This window comes from Dryobates pubescens, chromosome 6, assembly GCF_014839835.1.
Source record: "Dryobates pubescens isolate bDryPub1 chromosome 6, bDryPub1.pri, whole genome shotgun sequence".
NCBI lineage: Eukaryota > Metazoa > Chordata > Aves > Piciformes > Picidae > Dryobates > Dryobates pubescens.
In genome coordinates this window covers 11,974,082-11,992,669 of record NC_071617.1, presented here as the reverse complement: position 1 = coordinate 11,992,669, position 18,588 = coordinate 11,974,082, and the positions used below count along the sequence as shown (strand labels likewise).

Sequence of the window (18,588 nt, the reverse complement as noted above, 5' to 3'; positions counted from 1 at the left end):
ACGGGAGAGGGACAAATGAATAAATGCATGTATATAGGTATTTCATAGAATAAACCAGAGAAATTAAGTGAAAAGTCAGTCATTACAAAAATAGTCAGGACAGGAACTTCTGCCTCCCATTATCTGTATTCTGAACACTGGCTTTCACCAAATCAATCCACACTAAATCCTAGGAACAGACCATACAGGAGAATGAACACAACTTTCATGTACAGCTAGAAGATTCTTCATCTTTTCAAATACATATATTCTTACTAGCTCACTTGAGTTTTTGGTGTTTGGCTTTTTGTTGTTTGTTTGGTTAGTTTTCTTCTGAGTAATTTCTAGGAAACTTGCAAGATTGAAAGTGGATGTAAACCATAATGGATATCAGTGTCACAGTTATACTGAGGGACTGTGGCCGTCTTTCATTCAGCAATAGATTTGCCTTTCTCAGACAAAGCAGACAAGGAGCATTTTTTTGTTAGACCAGTAATTGCAATCCAGTTTGCAGTATGTGCTTACCTATTCCTTGTTTCACTTATAGATTAATTACACAGACTTTTTCCCCAAAGAAACATTTTTGCTATGTATAAGCAAAGTTGCCAGTCCATCTGCCACAGGAGAACCATTTACCATATGCATGCTACAAAAGCCAACAGAAGGATTGTCTTACAGAGCTGTAAAAGCCCAATTCCACTGCAGACGACTGAAATGGTATGGAAATTGATGAACAGTTGGGATAGTTCACTAAGAATAACTGCTTCTGTGTATTCATTTTCTGACCAGGAAGATCAGTGGCAAAGCATTAAGGCAACACCTAGCATCTTAACTATTCATTGCAAGCTTCACTGCTTATCTTCTATGTTTCACACATCTTCATCTGGAGGAAAAAAAAAAGCAAGGTAAAAGTAACCACACCATCTTTCCATGAAATATGAGTCTGCTGTCTGAATCTATTTCTTTCCTTCAAGGTAAGCAAAAGAAACACACAATGAAAACATCTTCAATTTTGTGCTCCTAATTCTGTTGATGTCCTCAATACTTTAGATTGCCTCTCACTGGCTTCATTTAACCCAAGACACAGGTTCAGAGCTTTTAAATCTTTAGTATGTTGCAGGAAAAGTAGGAAATACATTTCAACTAGGAAAAATGCACCAAAGCCTTAGCCAAATGAAAATGAAGCAAAGCACCTCATATATGCCTTTAAATGATCAAATAAAACCTGAGATGCACCAACACTCCATGCTAGGGTAGCCTCCCCAGCAGCAATCTAGATGAGCAGTGAAAAACTGATATAGCAGGAGACCATGCATCAGCCAATAAGTCTTTTATAGCCATATTCAAGGAAATGCAGAGGCATAAACTGAGGTTTGAACTGCCTTGACCCAGGTTTCTTCATCTAATTATATATGCATTTCTACACATCTGTTGGCAGTGCATTATAGTTACTGTCCACTGGAAATGTGATCAGTGCTAGGTGAAATAAAATGACTTTGAGTAGTTCACTGGTCCATCCATTTTTGTTTGGTAGTTTCTGTACAAGAATAACAGCCAAAGGTTAAAAAACAATCTGTGAGTTTCCATCTTGTATGTATTTAAGGGAGCAGGAGAAGGCTAAACAAAATAAACAATGTGTTTCCTTTTACACACAATTTAATACTCCCCACGTGTTTACCTAGCAGTTTAAGTGTCATGATTTCCTGTTCAAGTACGATCAGCTCACAGATACCTAATGGGCAGTTCCAATTTAGAAAGTTCACATGTGGTTTTTTTTTCCCTTATTGAGCATGAGAACTACAATAATTTGTTCTTCAATAGACCTAACATGGCCATGAATGCAATGCAAATATTTCATAAGCAAAACATTAGATTTACCTAGCTAGCGCCTTTAAGAAGTATCCTTCTTAAGCACTTTTCACACCAAAATGAGTCAGGTTTTCTTAACTGAATCAAATTGTCCTAATCAGAAAGCCATGTCCACTGATTTTCATTTACTTGGCAAAGAATATAAACAATGAAATTTTGTAAAGGGAACACTTTTTTCCCCCATAGACCAGTGTGAAATCTTTCTGCCTTATATTCCTTTCTATAGCAAGGGGTATGCCAGTTCACAATCTAGGCAAGTTAATTAACTATTACTATTTTAAAAGTAGTGCATTTATGAATAGACATTTTCTCTGCATGAGTAAAAGACATCCTGCACTTACTGGTAGTACATTAAGGATAAAAAGGATATCCAAACCAATAAAAAAATTCACAAAACCATGTGTATACATTATACTTATCCTGGGTGCTCTATTCTGTGTGAACAACTAAGAGGATTATTTTAATAGATCCCTTTGTGATTTATTTATTGAAGTGCCCCTGACCCTCTGTGTAACAGATGTCATTCAGTTCACCTTTCTGGATGCATTTAGTTTACTTTTAGTCTGAAAAAATTATTGGGAAGATGTAGCAGACCTACTAAAATCTTACAGTTCCACTGAATGAAGGATTTAGGAAAAAGGCTTAATAAAATGGATGAAATAATTCCAACATCTTGAATTCATTTTGTCAAACTAAATGTTTATCAGAGTCCTGTTTTCACTGACTTAATCAGAAGCAGGTTCAGGTTCAGTATGTGTTTTCCTGCACTAAAAGAAAGTAAAAGGTAATCTCCAAAGGGCCAATTAATACTTCTACCTTTATGCATCTTTATTTATTAAAGACAGTTTTCTAGTAAATTCACTATGCTTCAGTTTAGACTGAACAAAGTTTATTGTTAAAGCTGCTTTAAAAACTACATTGTACAGCTTTATTTTGTATTTTTTGTTTCTCTGCCAGGCACATAACTGTTCGAGCTTTAGTTTTCCCCCCTCTTGCATTGTCTCAAACTCTTTTTTAGAGTAATTCAGTGAAATACTAAATGGTATCAAAAGATACATTTTGAGAGGAAATGGATAACTTGGTAAGAAGATGCATTTTTCTCTGGATAGTTTATTTGAAGAACGTTAGTGTGACTCCAAGCTTCTGCGTGAAAGCCTGAAAACTGGCAAGACAGAATTGTCTGTCTTTCTGTTTTGGCTACAATTTAAGTCTTTGAAAATTGGTATTTGCACATGCTTAGTGACTTATTTTATAGGCTTACTGGAAAAGTCTCTAAACCATCTCATTTCATAGAACAGTCTACCAGAGCCCTGAGGACTTTAACTCCAACCTGGATGTGGACAATTATACCAAACTGAAAAAGGTTTGAATCACAGAATCACAGAATTATAGAGTCTGGAATAGACCTCGGAGATCATCAAGTCCAGCCTATGACCTAAGCGCCACATCCAATCTTCCCTTAAACACCTCCAGGGGCAGCAACAAGAAGCAGTATCAAAAAGATGGCTATGTGTGACTCCTGGGCCTCCCACAGGAGAACACATCTAGTTCCTTGGCTTGAAGCCACATCTTTTCAAGGGTTAACTTATGTTCAGAAATGTGTTAAGGAAGAACATCCAGAGAGAGAGATTCCCCCTGGCCCCCACCTATACAGACAAACAGAACTTACGATGCACCCCAGCCCACTGAAGCACACAGCCCAGCATCATAATCCAACCTTACACAGGAAAGTTTAAATGCGGCTAATTATGACAGCTCAATCTGACAACTGCATCACTGTATGTCTGTATAGCTTTTGCTTGCATTATTTTAAATGTAAAAAGCTCAAGCCTTGCTTTTGTGCTTGTGTTTTTCAAATGTGCATATTTTTTCCCCCTCTCATTTCAATCACGTATCCATTTGCACACTGTTTTTCTTCAGCAGAGTTAAAACCTATTCCCAGAAAATTCAGGTAGTTACAACTCTGTTACCCTTTCATTTCAATCACGTATCCATTTGCACACTCATTTTCTTCAGCAGAGTTAAAACCTATTTCCAGAAAATTCAGGTAGTTACAACTCTTGTTACCCATTTTGATTTCTAATTAAATTCCTGTAAGAACAGAATAAGAGCTGAGTCATTCCACAGCTCAAAACTCCATTGATGAATTCTACAAGTAGATGATATCTAGATAACTTTCTTCCTTAATGAGATCAGTTTCTAAAACTCTTTGCTACATAATCCACTTTTACTATATTTCAAGCTTTTTTTTTTTTTTAACTAACAGTATTGAAAGTGTGAAATCATTTACAAGGATGTATAAAAGATCAAATAGGCCTATGTGTTGGAACTGATGATCGCTGAGGTCTCTTCCAACCTTGGTGATTCTGTGATTCTGTGAAGAATCAAAGTACTTCAAATCCCGGTCTCAACATAGTGTTTTACAAATGCTAATTGCTTACTGTACAGAATTTTCAGTAAATTCAAAATAAAAGAGAAATGCAGGAAAGACTAACAAGGGTATTTAAAATGGAATCATTTCATTTAGTTCATAAGTTAATCACAAGTAAAAAAATGATAAAATTCTTCAAAAGGCTTTTTCTTTTTAAAATTGTTAGGTAATTCTCTACATAACTGTGTTTAGTAGAATCATTACTAAAATTTGCTGTGGAGAAAAAAAACACACATTATTTGCTTGGTTGGTTTGTTGGTTTCCTCTTGCTTTTCTTACATCACTTCTGTTGTAACCCCAGTTCTTAAATGTCCCAAACTTTCTCACAGATACCTGGAGCTTTGTCAATCTAAGATGTCAGATACCTTGGAGCTTCTGAAATTTAAAAAACCCAAGGGATTCCTCTTAATTTAAAATTAACTTTCATAGCAGTGTGAAGGCTGAGTAAAAGAGCTGTTCAGACTCAGGTAAATCTGTTTCTACAGATGTCAGGTCAGCTCTCTGACGAACTTTCCATTTCTCACAGATCTTCCAGCCACAGTCTCAAGATGATTCTCTCCTTCATATGCAGTCTGAACTGCCTCATACAAACCTTTCACTCCAACAAAAAAAAAAAAAAGTAAGATTGAATGGATGCACCTACACATAAGTCATCAGTCCAATAAAATCTACATAAAATCTGCAACAAACTTTAAAACAATCAATCATAGAATCAATAAGGTTGGAAAAGACCTCAAAGATCATCAAGTCCAACCTGTCACCTAAGACCTCATGACTACTAGACCATGGCACCAAGTGCCACGTCCAGTCCCCTCTTGAACACCTCCAGGGATGGTGACTCCACCACCTCCCTGGGCAGCCCATTCCAATGGCTAACAACTCTCTCTGTGAAGAACGTTCTCCTCACCTTGAGCCTAAGCTTCTCCTGGTGCAGCTTGAGACTGTGTTCTCTTGTTCTGGTGCTGGCTGCCTGGGAGAGAAGACCAACCCCCACCTGGCTACAACCTCCCTTCAGGTAGTTGTAGAGAGCAATAAGATCTCCCCTGAGCCTCCTCTTCTCCAGGCTAAACAATCAATAACATTATAGTTTTTTTTCTAGTTTATTTTTGTTTGTTTGTTTTTAAGAAACCTGTATTTTACACATCCCATCCACAGTTAGGCTAGGGATTTCTCTTGCTTATTTGCATCCACACAATCAAAAAATAATGCAGTTAAAAAGAAGTTACATGAACCCTTTAAGAGTCCTCAAAGACTATAGTGGGCAGTAAGAAAGAAGGTAGAGAGAAGGATTCTGAATGATAGACAGGTTTGAGGGCAATAGACACATGCATACAAATGCCTGTACACTAACACACAGCTACTTCTAAACACTTAATAATTATTTGGTGTTAAATATCCACAATAGAAGTGTATAAATACACAACAAAAACTTTATAACATTATTCCACCAAAGACTTCCAGAAACAGTGCAAACCAACACACAGCCTGAAGACACTCCTCAAATGAGTAACTGTGGTGGGTTGAAAGTGCCCCACATACAATTTGGAGAACTACACCCCAAAATAAAATTGCCAGACCAGTTCAGTTTGGGATGGAAGCAAATGAACCTGTATTTACAAGCAAACTAAAATCTAGGAATATGAAATGCAATGAATATGTACAAAATATACAATATTTACATGTATTTACAATTTATATACAACACAAGGACCCCCCTGGACAAAACCAGGGAATTACCAATAGCTTCCCCCTCTCCACCCCTTTACCCCAAGTACAAGGGAAAGAAGAAAAGAGAAAAGCAGAGAGTAGCTTATTAGTTCCTTAGCCACAACAGGAATGCAGCTAAGGTCAGCAACAGCCAAGTAAAAGCCACCAGACAGTATGAGCTAGTGTGAAGAGCTGAGAAAGAGACATAATAGCTTATACAACTAACTTTATGTTAGCTATCTGTCCAATGGGATTATTTAGACCTTATCATTATTTCCCTTTACATCCAATGGTAATTTATTTACATTCTACCACTTTCTAGTCAAGATCTGTGGAAAATTTCCTAGGCATCAGCCTAAAACTGCCACAGTGACTTTTCCAGTTGTTACACTAACTCTAAAATACAGGTTAATAGTACTTTCTTTTACACTGTTTATGGCAGCCTTTGTCATCTTTTAAAGGTAATGAAGAAACAGCAAAATCAATGAGATTACTTTGCTCCGCTGAAGTGACCACCTCCCTTGTTTTCCCGGGCTCATCCACTACTCCTGTACATCTTTTGAAGTTTAATACATGGCCAAAACAGCAGAACTTTGCTATTACAGGCATAATCTGTCAAAAGCATGCCCCTTCACCCTGTGAATTCTGGAGCCTGACAGACTTAAACCCAAATGTAGGTAGATCTCCTTTCCACTCTCCCTGAGGCATAAGTTCTTAACATGTAAAGGGATCTAACACGGTGCTAAGAACGAGTGAAAATTTTCACATTATAGAGATACAACAAAACGTGCTTTCAGAGATCTATTTCTTTTTTAAAGAATCCAGAAAACAAGTGCTAATTTTTTATTTTGTTTTACAATCATTTGGAGATGGAAGGTGGGTTTAGTATAATTTCCATTTCTCATGTTTTTTTGGTGTCACCTTTCATATTCCAAAAGTAAGAGAAAGGATCAAAATGAATGCTGCATCGATACTCTAAAAAAATATTTCTCTGTCAGTCCTCAATCAGTATCAGAGAGAGGATGTAAAATGGAGGGAATTTTATTGAAACAAAGTATTACAGCATTACAGCTTTTCTACCATGTTAAAAAATACCAGATTGGCAATAAATAACTAGCACATCATGATGTTCAGCTTTGTAGAGCTGTGAGAGTACGATACTGACTGTAGTAGATTCCTTACGAACATGGATGATTCATTACAAGCTTGAACATCATCATGCTGCTTCCATCTCTCAAGTTAAACCTCCATCTAGGGATTGCCGTAACTACTTGCAGGGAGGGTCTTTCTAGTACAAAGTTTGTTTAACAGCCTTTTTGACCTCAACACTACTGCTTTTCTTGCAGAGGATGGGACTCCTCAGTCATCTTTTGGGGCACAAAGTGGCACTGGTTGCAATTGTATCTCACAATCTTACCTCACAAATGCCTATTATCCTTCTCTTGGCTATTCAAGCTCTAATTCCAGGAGGAAAAAAAACTCATGAGGCAGCTAGTGTCAATGCTTGGGACACACTTGGTACATAGGGCTCAGCTGAGAACATGGGCAAAGAGGTTTGATGACAAAGACCAGCATTGTAGTGTGCCTCCTTGCACCATTCACAGCCAGAGAAGGACATTTCTTTTAACAGCACTGCAGCTTCTGCCCCAGCCCCTGGCTCACTTCTCCAGTTAAAGTTTTGCAATTGCCCCCCCCTTTTTGACCCTGTGCTACCTTGGGTTTCTCTGTGGTTCCTGACAACCAAGGTGTCAAATATTTTTTGTCTTCATTAAATCTACGCTTCCCACTTTTCACACTGCATGAGCAAATGACAAAGGCAATAGAATTTGTTAATCTAATGTGCAGCTATTTCACACTGTACTAATAAGCAGATATTATTTTACAGAAAGGAATATATGGATTTCTCCTTCATAAGTCCAGTGAGAAAAAACACCTAAATACTGTAAAAAACCAAAAAGGCTTACAAATAAAAGCTTATTTTTGCTGGAAAAGAAAAACTGACAGTTTCTTTTCCTGCTTGAGGAACAAAACAAAGGTGAAAAGGTTAGGTTTACTCTGGTGGTGACTAAACACAGTAATGAGTTTAAAAGGCTTGGATTGTCATGCTGTAAAATCGCTGAAAACTATTATTTGCTTAGAAGTCAGTAACTGCATGGTTTCCCCTGGTTCCTGATTGACTGGGACACATTATTTCAGTTTAACATCATTTAATGTGGTTTCCAGAAAACCACAGAAAACTATTTATTCTAGTGCAGATCAGTTGGCCACAAATCCACATTACATTATTTTCTCCCTGCTTTCTGACTTTCATTGGGAATGAATGCCATTTCCCTCACACAATTAAAAGACAATGTGAAATTAATCTGCATTTCCACACTTGTAGCTAAAACCCAGAATAATTTCTAGGACTCACTTCTAGAGTCTCCTGTTGGACATGTAGTCCATTTGTCCAAACCCAACAAGTATTACAAGGAATAGATAAAAATCAAGGCAAATCAGGGGGGAACATATCAAATTATTTACCTCAGCACAAACTTCCAGCTCAACCCTCTCTACGCTCAGGAGATTTCTTCAGTTACAAAACACAGGTCTGCACTAGTGAAACAGGCAGGCTGTCACTGAAAAGGCAAATAACATGAGGCTTTTCTTTCCATATGGCTCCCCTTCTACCTTACCTCCCCACTCTGTAGGTTTTGGTTGGTTTCATTTGATGAAGGCACACGATAGTTTTATAGAGGGCACTATTTATTCTGATGCAATATACTAGTGCACGCACAAAAAGAAAAGCTACACAGAACGATACCTTCTGGCCAGCTGGATCCCAGAGTTTTAGATCTTTTTCTTGGGCTATTCAAATGGGAGTGCCACAGATTTGATGTGGTATGATTTCAGTTCAGTGTCTATGCACCAGGCACTGGAGGAAGTATCTGGAAAGAGGTAACATGGTGTCTGAAAAGATATTTCCCTTCTTCTTAAATAAAAAGGCATCTGGTTGGAGAAAACCAATCTAGGAGCCAGACAGAGAACATCTAAACTAATCAACAGCAAGGTCCGTCAGGATGGCATAGCAGAGAATGGTAGGGAGATCAATTCTATTGGTCCATGTACAGGCTGGACCATTCCGAACCTGCTCTGTACGGCAGTGTGCCTGAGCACCACCTGGCACACACTAATCCCATTCCAAACACAATCCCAGCAGCAGCAGCAATGATCTCATGCTAGAGGTGAGCTCAGGTAGAGTCATGTCTCTCACACTGCCACAAACCTGGCCACACACCCACAGGCTGCATTACACAGTTACCATTCCTGGTATGAAGAGAAAACATGTGAAGGTACACAGGAGGTTAAATTCACGCTTCATCTGCTACTTAAAAATTTGTGGCTGAAGTAGGTTTTGAAGTCATTATGCGAGCATTTAAATAAATCAAAAAGTGATAATGACACTGCTGTTCCACAGGGAGCTGTCAGATATCCAGCTTACAGGAAATACAAGCTACTGGTTTACAGATACACAAGACCTAAATTCAAGTTTTTGTTTCACAGGGCTACATTTTAAGAGTAGTAGACCGAACAGCTCCTATTTCCACTTCTGATCACTTCCAGATGAAATGGCATTCACAAATTCTGTGGTTCTTACAACATGATGAACTGTGTCATAAACAAATAACAAACACTTCTGTGGGGCTGACTGAAACACAAACAGCAAGCCTGTGCCTTGGCTGCAGCTTCTGCAGAATAACTGCTCAGAGTCCCATCTGAAAAACTTGCTGGGAATTTCAGAGTCCTTTCTGCATCTCTTACAGGTGACCTGGTCAGAGGTAAGGAGCAGGTAACAAACCCGGTGACAAGTGACAGGAGAATCTCATTAAGTCTTCCTTTTGTGTTTTTAAGTCTAATTTGAGCAACAAAGACTATTTCTCATATATGCAGAGGAATGTGGCGATGATTAGCTCTGCCAATTACTAGCCTGTTGCTAATCTGTCCTTTGTAACACATAGCCTTTGAAGCCACACTGCTTAGTGCACAGACTTTCAAAACACCCCAGAAAAAGCACAGGGCAGTGTTCCTCGGGGCATGGCAGTCTGATTTCAGGTGGAACAATGGGAGGAGTTTTGAAAAGGCTGTTTGAATCCCTGATTTACTATGGACAATAAATAGGGTATGCTCTAGCACCTTCACTCTTTTCATGAGAGGAAATGCCCTCTTCCAAACCACTTGTTAACAGCAGACTTAGATGGAAAGAAACATCAAAGCACTGAAGGTCCTCCAAATCCCTGGTACTTATGCACAAATGAGAAAGAGGAATTTCTAGGGATAACATCAGCATTGTGCTACCTTCCAAATACTGGTTTTGGGGAGGAAGTGATACAATTCCTCATACCCTTTCCTAAGGTACTTCAGATCTCCTTGTGCAATGGGGTAGCTCTTACATTTCGATCTGATAAACCTCCTAAGTACCCTTCATTCTAGGTTTGCATGTGGAGTAGCTGGATGCCCATTTTCAGCAAGGGGGCACGTAGTTAATTCCCTTTACCTGCTGCATAAACACCATCACCAGTGAAGATGGGACAGCTGGGATCCCTAGGTGTAGACATTTGTGCCTGATCCATATATAGATTATTAATTGAAATACAGTAATAATATGAGCAATTATAAGATTAGTAATTACAATATTATAATGCCAACTGTGTTCTTGTAAGGAAATACTCAAGCAAATATAAAATTGGACAATGAGGGATGAAAGTCTGGACATTTTGCTTCAGTGGAGCTTGACTGCATGATGTAAGTATGAACTCACACTTTCATAACAAGAAAGCAGAGTTGTGGCTGACTTACCCTGAACTGAAAAGTCTGTTCTATTTCAAACTAGTTATTGAGACATGGTTCTTCTTTGTCAGGGATTGCCCATGGGAAAATAAGCTCTTTCAAGTGTGCTGTATTAGAGTAATCATACCTCATTTCAACATAATTTCTTAGAAGGGGCCTTGTGAGAACTTCATCCACCTCCAAAAAGGATGAGTTATGATGACAGACCAGGCACTGTACACAAGTTGCCAAATACTTGTAGGTTTCATGCTCCATTCAAAGCTTAGTATTTTAATGTTGTGGATTTCTCTGAGTTGTTTTGTTGTGGGTTTTTTGTTGCTGTTGTTTTGGTTTTGTGTTTTTTTTTCTTTTTCTTTTTTCCTTTTAAAATATAAAATATAAGGAGTTACTGGCAAGCAGTCTTAACATGGGAAACATTAACACATCACACTTTAAACAGTGAAGTTTCCCTTAAAAGTTAAACCTGAGCTGAATTTGGCTCCCAAGACAAATATTCTGTCGTTTACCTCATGTGGAGAACGTTATGTTTGGCTCCAAAACAGTTTGTGTCAAAAGCAATTATTTCTGTTCTCTAATTGCAGTCACAACAATGAGCTAGGTTTAGAATATAAAATAAATATATGCCACTTTCTGACTGCCTGATGCTTTAACTGCTTCATTATCTGATGATTCCTCTTAAGTCCAGTAGACTTTATTACCTATGCAGTTGAAAGAACGAAGAGATCATTTCAGTCACTTTTAGGAACTAAGTGCATTCAAAACAATTTCTGTTATTCTTAGCAAGAGACAGAAAGATGCTCTGATAAACGTACTTGCGCTGGCAGCCCTTTATGACTGATACCAAATGATTACATTACATTTTACTTCTCTGTTTGATTTCCCCAAGTCATTTTATAATTTGAGTCTTAAAGCATACATGTACTTTTTATATGCCTTTTTAATTTGGGGTGATGTAGGTGATTTTTCTAAGAGTCCATAAATACGTGTTGCTGAGGACTCTAGGGCACAATCTGCCCTGAATTATCCCCTTTAGACATAAGAAGAGGCAGGTACCAGCTGCAAATCTGTAACACCTCCAGTTCCAGCACATGCCAATGTCTCAGCTGGGCAGGGGGAACACTTGCATGGGCCAGTGGGCAGTACCACTGCTCCAGCCTCTCTCTCTTCCTGCAAACACAAAGCAATACTGGAAACCAGCCTGCCTGGTGGAAACTGTCCTTTACAGTTTCCTCTGATAAAAGAGTTTATACCAAATGGTTTGACCTTGCTATGACTTCTGACATACTGCCTAGCCTTTAAAACTCATTAACTATCTGATTCTGTCCAAGTCCTGAGGATAAAAGCAGTGAAGAGGAAATGAACCCTACAGAGCTGCTGGTTTTTAAGTTCACACACACCTATATTGCAGACTTAAGACTATAACTTCACTGCACTTAGCACTGGTTTCCCGGTTGTTAAGAATGTGATTTGTAAGACAAGGCACCAGGGTGGGAGATAATAATAATGATACTGTATTTTTATAATTATTTTTGTTTCACATCAAATTTTAAAATATGATTGTTGTAAAATATAGTCTAATAATGAAACACTAAGGGGGATGAATATGATTCTCTATACTATTTGGAGAATGTCATGAGAAGCACTGCATCCCTGAGAGCACAGGCAGAGCTTGTTTTTCTGCTTAGTTTAATCTACATCATTAGAAGTGAAATAAGACACAAGCCTGAATTAATCCAGGAATAAATCACGGTCCTATGTCTAGTCACCTGCCAACTACTTGTATACGAAAAAGCAAATAAATACCTCCAAAACCTTTAGAAATTAAAGTGACAGAGATGCCATTGTAAGTTGAAACTGAACTAAACCGAAATTCACCTAAGAGCAGAGAAGGGCAACAAGGCTGGTGAGAGGCCTCGAGCACAAGCCCTACGAGGAGAGGCTAAGGGAGCTGGAGTTGTTTAGCCTGGAGAAGAGGAGGCTCAGGGGTGACCTCATTGCCCTCTACAACTACCTGAAAGGTGGTTGTAGCCAGGAAGGGGTTGGTCTCTTCTCCCAGGCAACCAGCACCAGAACAAGGGGACACAGTCTCAAGCTATGCCAGGGGAAGTTTAGGCTCGAGGTGAGGAGAAAGTTCTTCACAGAGAGAGTCATTCGTCATTGGAATGGGCTGCCCAGGGAGGTGGTGGAGTCACCATCCCTGGAGGTGTTCAAGAGGAGATTGGATGTGGCACTTGGTGCCATAGTCTAGTCATGAGGTCTGTGGTGACAGGTTGGACTCAGTGATCCTCGAGGTCTCTTCCAGCCTTTGTGATACTGTGATTCTCTGCCATCTTTGCTCATGCCATACAATAAATAATTTTGCTAAAAAGTCAATCAATCAATGAAATTGCTTTATTTATTTGGGTACTGTGTGTGCCACAGATCTGCCAAATATACCCTCCCACAGACTTGCTGTGTCAATCCTGGGCCTCACTTAAATGGCAGACACACACACCCCCCCCCAATGAATTAGATTGAGACCATTATGCCCATTTTCACAGTTAACCAAATCCAGATTTGAATGTAGGTTCTCAAAAGTGGATGGCTAGTGGACGGCAAGTGTATTTTATGCTTCAAGGTGAGGTAAAGTTACCTCTGTTCTACAAAAGACAAAGTAATCACCCAAGAAATTTGACAACAATTCAGGCTCAGAGCACAGTAAATTATAACACTTGGCAGCTAAACTGGAGAACCAAGTCCAGAATTGCCAACAAAACTCAGGGTACACATTTGAATATATGGAAAGCTTTGTGATTTCTAACAGAAAGGAGCCTATACAGTCATCTTGTAAGACCCATAAAGAATCTTTAAAGTTGGAAAGGAATGTGTAAATTCTGAGGGCCAGATGAGAGGGGTTTTTTTGTTTTCTTTTTAAAAATATTATTTTAAATAAAAGCATTCAAATGGAGAAGATAGAACAGACAGACCATCTGCAATGTAACCACATAAAAGAGCCCTGGGCAAATCCAAATCCATTAAGAGAAGTGCTTGACAAATCTGCCGAAGAGCCAGATGCTGCCTAGAGGAGTCTGGTTCCTACTGTCATCTGGATCCTGTGACTACTGTTCCCAGAGGACAAAGATTGGTGCTCAGGCTGTGCTGTGTGCAGAGAGGGCCAAAGTACAGTTACTCTCTGATAAGGGTACCTTAACATAAAGAGAGCAGACCAAGTCTTAAATATTAAAAGAGTTTTAACACACGTGTGCAACATGAAGATACGGACATTAGAAAGCAGAAAGCACACTTCAGAATTGGTTTATTTGCATGCAGTCTTTTTTAATGTGTTGGTGTTTTGGGGTTTTTTTGGTTCCTTCTATTCTTGTTTCCTGCATTACTATTCTAACAAGTAGTTAGGATCAAGTAGGATGGCAGAAAGTTGACTTTTGCCACATTAAAGTCTATCACAGCATACTAAATATGGTACTGAATGGTCCTGAGTACACAGACTGACTGATGGTACTTAAAAATTTGTGTCTGAACAGGTTATGAAATAGCTAGTCAAGAACTCAACACTTAAAATATTTGAAGAAAAAAAGTGATTAATTTATGAAGTAAGCCATACCAATCTCAGAATAAGGGATGTGGATCTAAAAGGCCAGGCTTTCTAAGACCTGCTTCCTTCTAGAAATCTATTCAGCTGGATTTGAAGTGCAAAGTAGGTGGAACCAAGTACTTTACTATTCAGACTCACCAATGGTGAAATATAATTGGAGTGTCCAAGAGGTCAAGGAAGCTGGAACAGAGTCTGAATTAGTTCTCCTGTGCATTGCTGTAATATGATATGACAGAGCAAAAAATAGACCAAGGGAAAAAGAAAGAAACAGAGCTCCTTCTTATTGTGATTTTATGTGCTGCAATTTTATGGCTCAAAATACAGTTCAGTTAAGTAAAAATACTTGCAGGGATAAACTTGGATTCTATCATCTTTTGCTCAAAAATAGTATTTACCCTATTCCAAGTCATTACTGAAGGATCAAATTAATTAATATGAAATGCATGCCCCTCCCTCTGAAACTGAGGAAGACTAAGTATACCAAAAAGCACCATGACTTAGGAGAACATATTCAATACAATGTAGTCAAAATGAGTGTGTGGGTGTGTGTGTAGGGAGGAAGAACAGGAATGGGAAGTAAAACAAACTTATCTTTGAAAGGTCAATCACTTGGACCCTGCCTGTCTGCTCTGCAGTTCGGCAATACACTCACTTTACATAGAAATTAATCTCAGCTAGCCCAGCGACTGCCAGGCTGACATCTTGGAACTAACAATCCAAGGGCACTTTGCAGAGAGCAAACAAATGCTAGCTGGTAGATAATGCAGCATGAAGAACAGATGTACAAGAGAACTTAAATACTATCTATCTGTGCAACTGGTTACAGCTCAGGCTGTACATTGGGCTACCAGTGCCTCCACCACAATCTGACAGAAGTCAGCTGCATCACTGGCAGTCAGAGAGGACACTGTCCCACCTGTTCACACTAGTATCTGATGTAGCCAAAACTAGTGAGTAACAACCAAGTGCATGCTAAGCCCCTGGGATGGCTTTAGTCCTGCTCCATCTATAGACTTAGTGCTAGCTTTGCTACAGAAAGTGAATGGGGAAGAGTTAGAATAGCCTTGCAAATGGACTCAAAATTGCATTTAACTGGTGCCATCAGCATATATATTACATTATGCCATCTGTTTATCCAGAAGTAGTATTACTAGAACATGTAATATTCTCATTTCTGCCTGGTGTAAAACTAGCTGCTATAGTTGCCCAACTTACGCTGTGCCACAACACCCACATATAAAAGGGATGATAAAGGGAATGGAGAAACTGATGGAAGAACTGCACCATGCACTGCTGCACCTGTGTTGCTAATGAGATGTTCCAAAATGCTGACTAATGGGTTACATTGATTATTTCAATGTGCTTTCAAGAAACTTAATTAATTTTTACAGGCTGCCATTTCTCTATGAAAATGATTACTGTAAGCAAGATAATTTTGGTGTGGAATTTTTTGTTGTGTTCTTTGCAGTTCTTCAGTAGATCTTTTTCCCTTTTTAGTTGTTGACAGGTTTTTGGTACTGGATTGTCATTAATACTTATTTATTGACAACGCTCCAGAGATTCACTTTTGTAAGCTTTTCCCAGATGTTATAAAGAGCACTAACATGGATTTATGCTGAAGAGCACTCACCATCCCACTGCCTAGGATAACAGAAGATAAACAACAATAGCTCACCATGTCTGAGGGTGGTTTTATGTCTGAGGCTTGTTAAACAACTTGCACTCTCAAGCAGGCTCAAAAATCACAAAGCACTTTGGAAGTCACAACTATGTCAAAACTATTAATTATAGAAATATATGGAGTGGTCCCAGTCATCCCATGTAATGAGCCACAAATAGTCACATAGAAAACATCCTTTCTCTGAGAAAGCATGCACAGAAGAAGGAATTATAAGAAGTTTAAAGGAGAGATGGGTGCACAGTAACATCCTGGGAGTGGCCACCTTTGTTCATATAATAGTACTGGATAAGACAGTAATAAGACAACGGAAAAATTTCATGCAGGTCAGTCTGGGATAGCAAAACAGACTACATTTATGTGTGCTGGTGGCAGGATGCCCTGGTTCAAGTCACCACTCCAGGAAATATGTAATACTTATACAAAGTGGAACAGTTCTCACAACAGCCTAGTGTTTAGGACATTAATTTAAGATATTTAAGACATGAGGCTATACACAGTTAATAAATGTGCAAACTATCAAGTACTTTTGCATGCATATAATTTTGCATCTGTTGAGTGAAAACTAGGAAAAAATAGGAGTCATGAAATAAGAGTATGCAGTTCAAGCCACTACTCAATACATTTTTAATAGTTTAAAAAATACACTTAAGGAAATATGTATGACAGCATGTTTCTAAGAGGAGAGCAAATAAAATAAATCCTTTAAATTAGTAAGTTCCAGAATTCACTTGCACAGTATTTTGTACTAGCTACTCTATCTCACAAATACGACATATTCCTACTAACAGATAACAATACATTTGGAATTATTAGAATAGCACATTTTTCTCTTTCTCAGAGACTATTATCTCTTTTCCAGATCTATTAGGTTTCTCCTCTTTTTTGCAGAAAGGTTTTACATCATTAGCAGTGGTTGGTTCTTGCATTCCAGCAGCACAAATTCACACTAGAAAGCTCTTACCTTTGGTATGTGATGTCTGTGATGTTAAACAAAAAGACTACGTAATTGACTTGCTGGAGCGTGTCCAGAGAAGGGCAACAAAGTTGGTGAGGGGCTTGGAACGCAAGCCCTATGAGGAGAGGCTGAGGGAGCTGGGGTTGCTTAGCCTGGAGAGGAAGAGACTCAGGGGTGACCTTATTGCTCTCTACAACTACCTGAAGGGAGATTGTAGACAGGCAGAGGTTGGTCTCTTCTCCCAGGCAACCAGCACCAGAACAAGAGGACACAGTCTCAGGCTGCACCAGGGGAGGTTTAGGCTGGCGGTTAGGAGGAAGTTCTACACAGAGAGAGTGATTGCCCATTGGAATCTGTGAGGTCTGTTGGAACAGGTTGGACTTGATGATCCTTGGGGTCTCTTCCAACCTTAGTTACTGTGATACTGTGATACTGTGTGATACTGGAATGCGCTGCCCGAGGAGGTGGTAGAGTCACCATCACTGGAGGTGTTCAGGAGGAGACTTGATAGGGTGCTTGGTTGATTAGGTGGTGCTGGATGATAGGTTGGACACGATGATCTTGAAGGTCTCTTCCAACCTGGTTTATTCTATTCTATTCTATTTCACTTGACCATAACTCCAAAATTACTTCTGCTAACACTCTGTTAAAATTTTGGGGGTTGGAGCTTTTGTTTTGTTATGGCTTTTTTGAGGGTTTTGTTTGTTTGTTCTTGGAGTTTTTGGATTGGTTTGGATTGGGTTTTGTTCTTTTTTTGTCTGTGTTTTTTTGTTGTTGTGTTGTTGTTGCTGTTTTGTTTTATATTTTTTTCTTTTTGAAATGAGGTGACATTAATTTCCAAGAAGTGTTCAAAACTTCTTGGTTCTTGTTGCTTTCATTTATTCCAACGTTTGACCTGCCATTGATTCAGGTTAATGGAAGTCTTAACACTGGTCTGGCTTGGGATCACACAGAAAATAGTATCACTAATGTAACAACACAACAGGAATTTTTAACAGATCTGAAATATAAAAAATACATTAATTTCATTGTGAAAGCCACAGGGATCTTTCAATATAAACTATTCAAATACTTGCCTGTGATGTCATCAGTTACCATGTGTTTGCACTCCAAATAGATTATTGTAATTTCTGTAAACATATCATATATATTTTTAGAACTCTTTGGAGGCTTGATCCAGAGCCAACACAAACCGACGAGCAGACAGCGACCAGTTTCAATAGACCCTGGGTAATCAGAAGACTGAATTTCTAAAGTTAACGAATGAGGACATCGGCACACAGCAGCCGGAGACTGCTCTAAAGATAGGAAAGACTTGTGCTGCCTGAAAACTGCAAGTCAGAATGACAGAATGACAGAATGGATTCAGTTGGTAAAGACCTTTAAGATCATTGTGTACAGCCGCTCTCTAATTCTACCAAGTGTGGGGCTAAACCATGTCTCTAAGCAGCACATCTCCACCTCTTGGAAATGCCTCCAGGGATGGGAATTCAACTACCTCTCTAGGGAGCCAGTTTCAGTCTTTGAGAACCCATTAAGTGAAGAAC

General features: G+C 38.9%; 1 protein-coding gene across 19 annotated transcripts in view; it reads right to left on the bottom strand.

Moving 5' to 3' along the window:
• Positions 1-18,588, bottom strand: part of EYA4 (EYA transcriptional coactivator and phosphatase 4) — a 161,948-nt gene that overhangs the window by 50,719 nt on the left and 92,641 nt on the right. The window contains exon 1 of one of the 19 annotated variants that reach the window (XM_054162607.1): positions 8,790-8,865. The exons of the other annotated variants lie outside the window; for them this stretch is intronic. The gene's annotated coding sequence lies outside the window, so the exon portion shown is untranslated. Of the gene's footprint in view, positions 1-8,789; positions 8,866-18,588 lie in introns of those variants that run through there. 19 annotated transcript variants of the gene reach the window in all.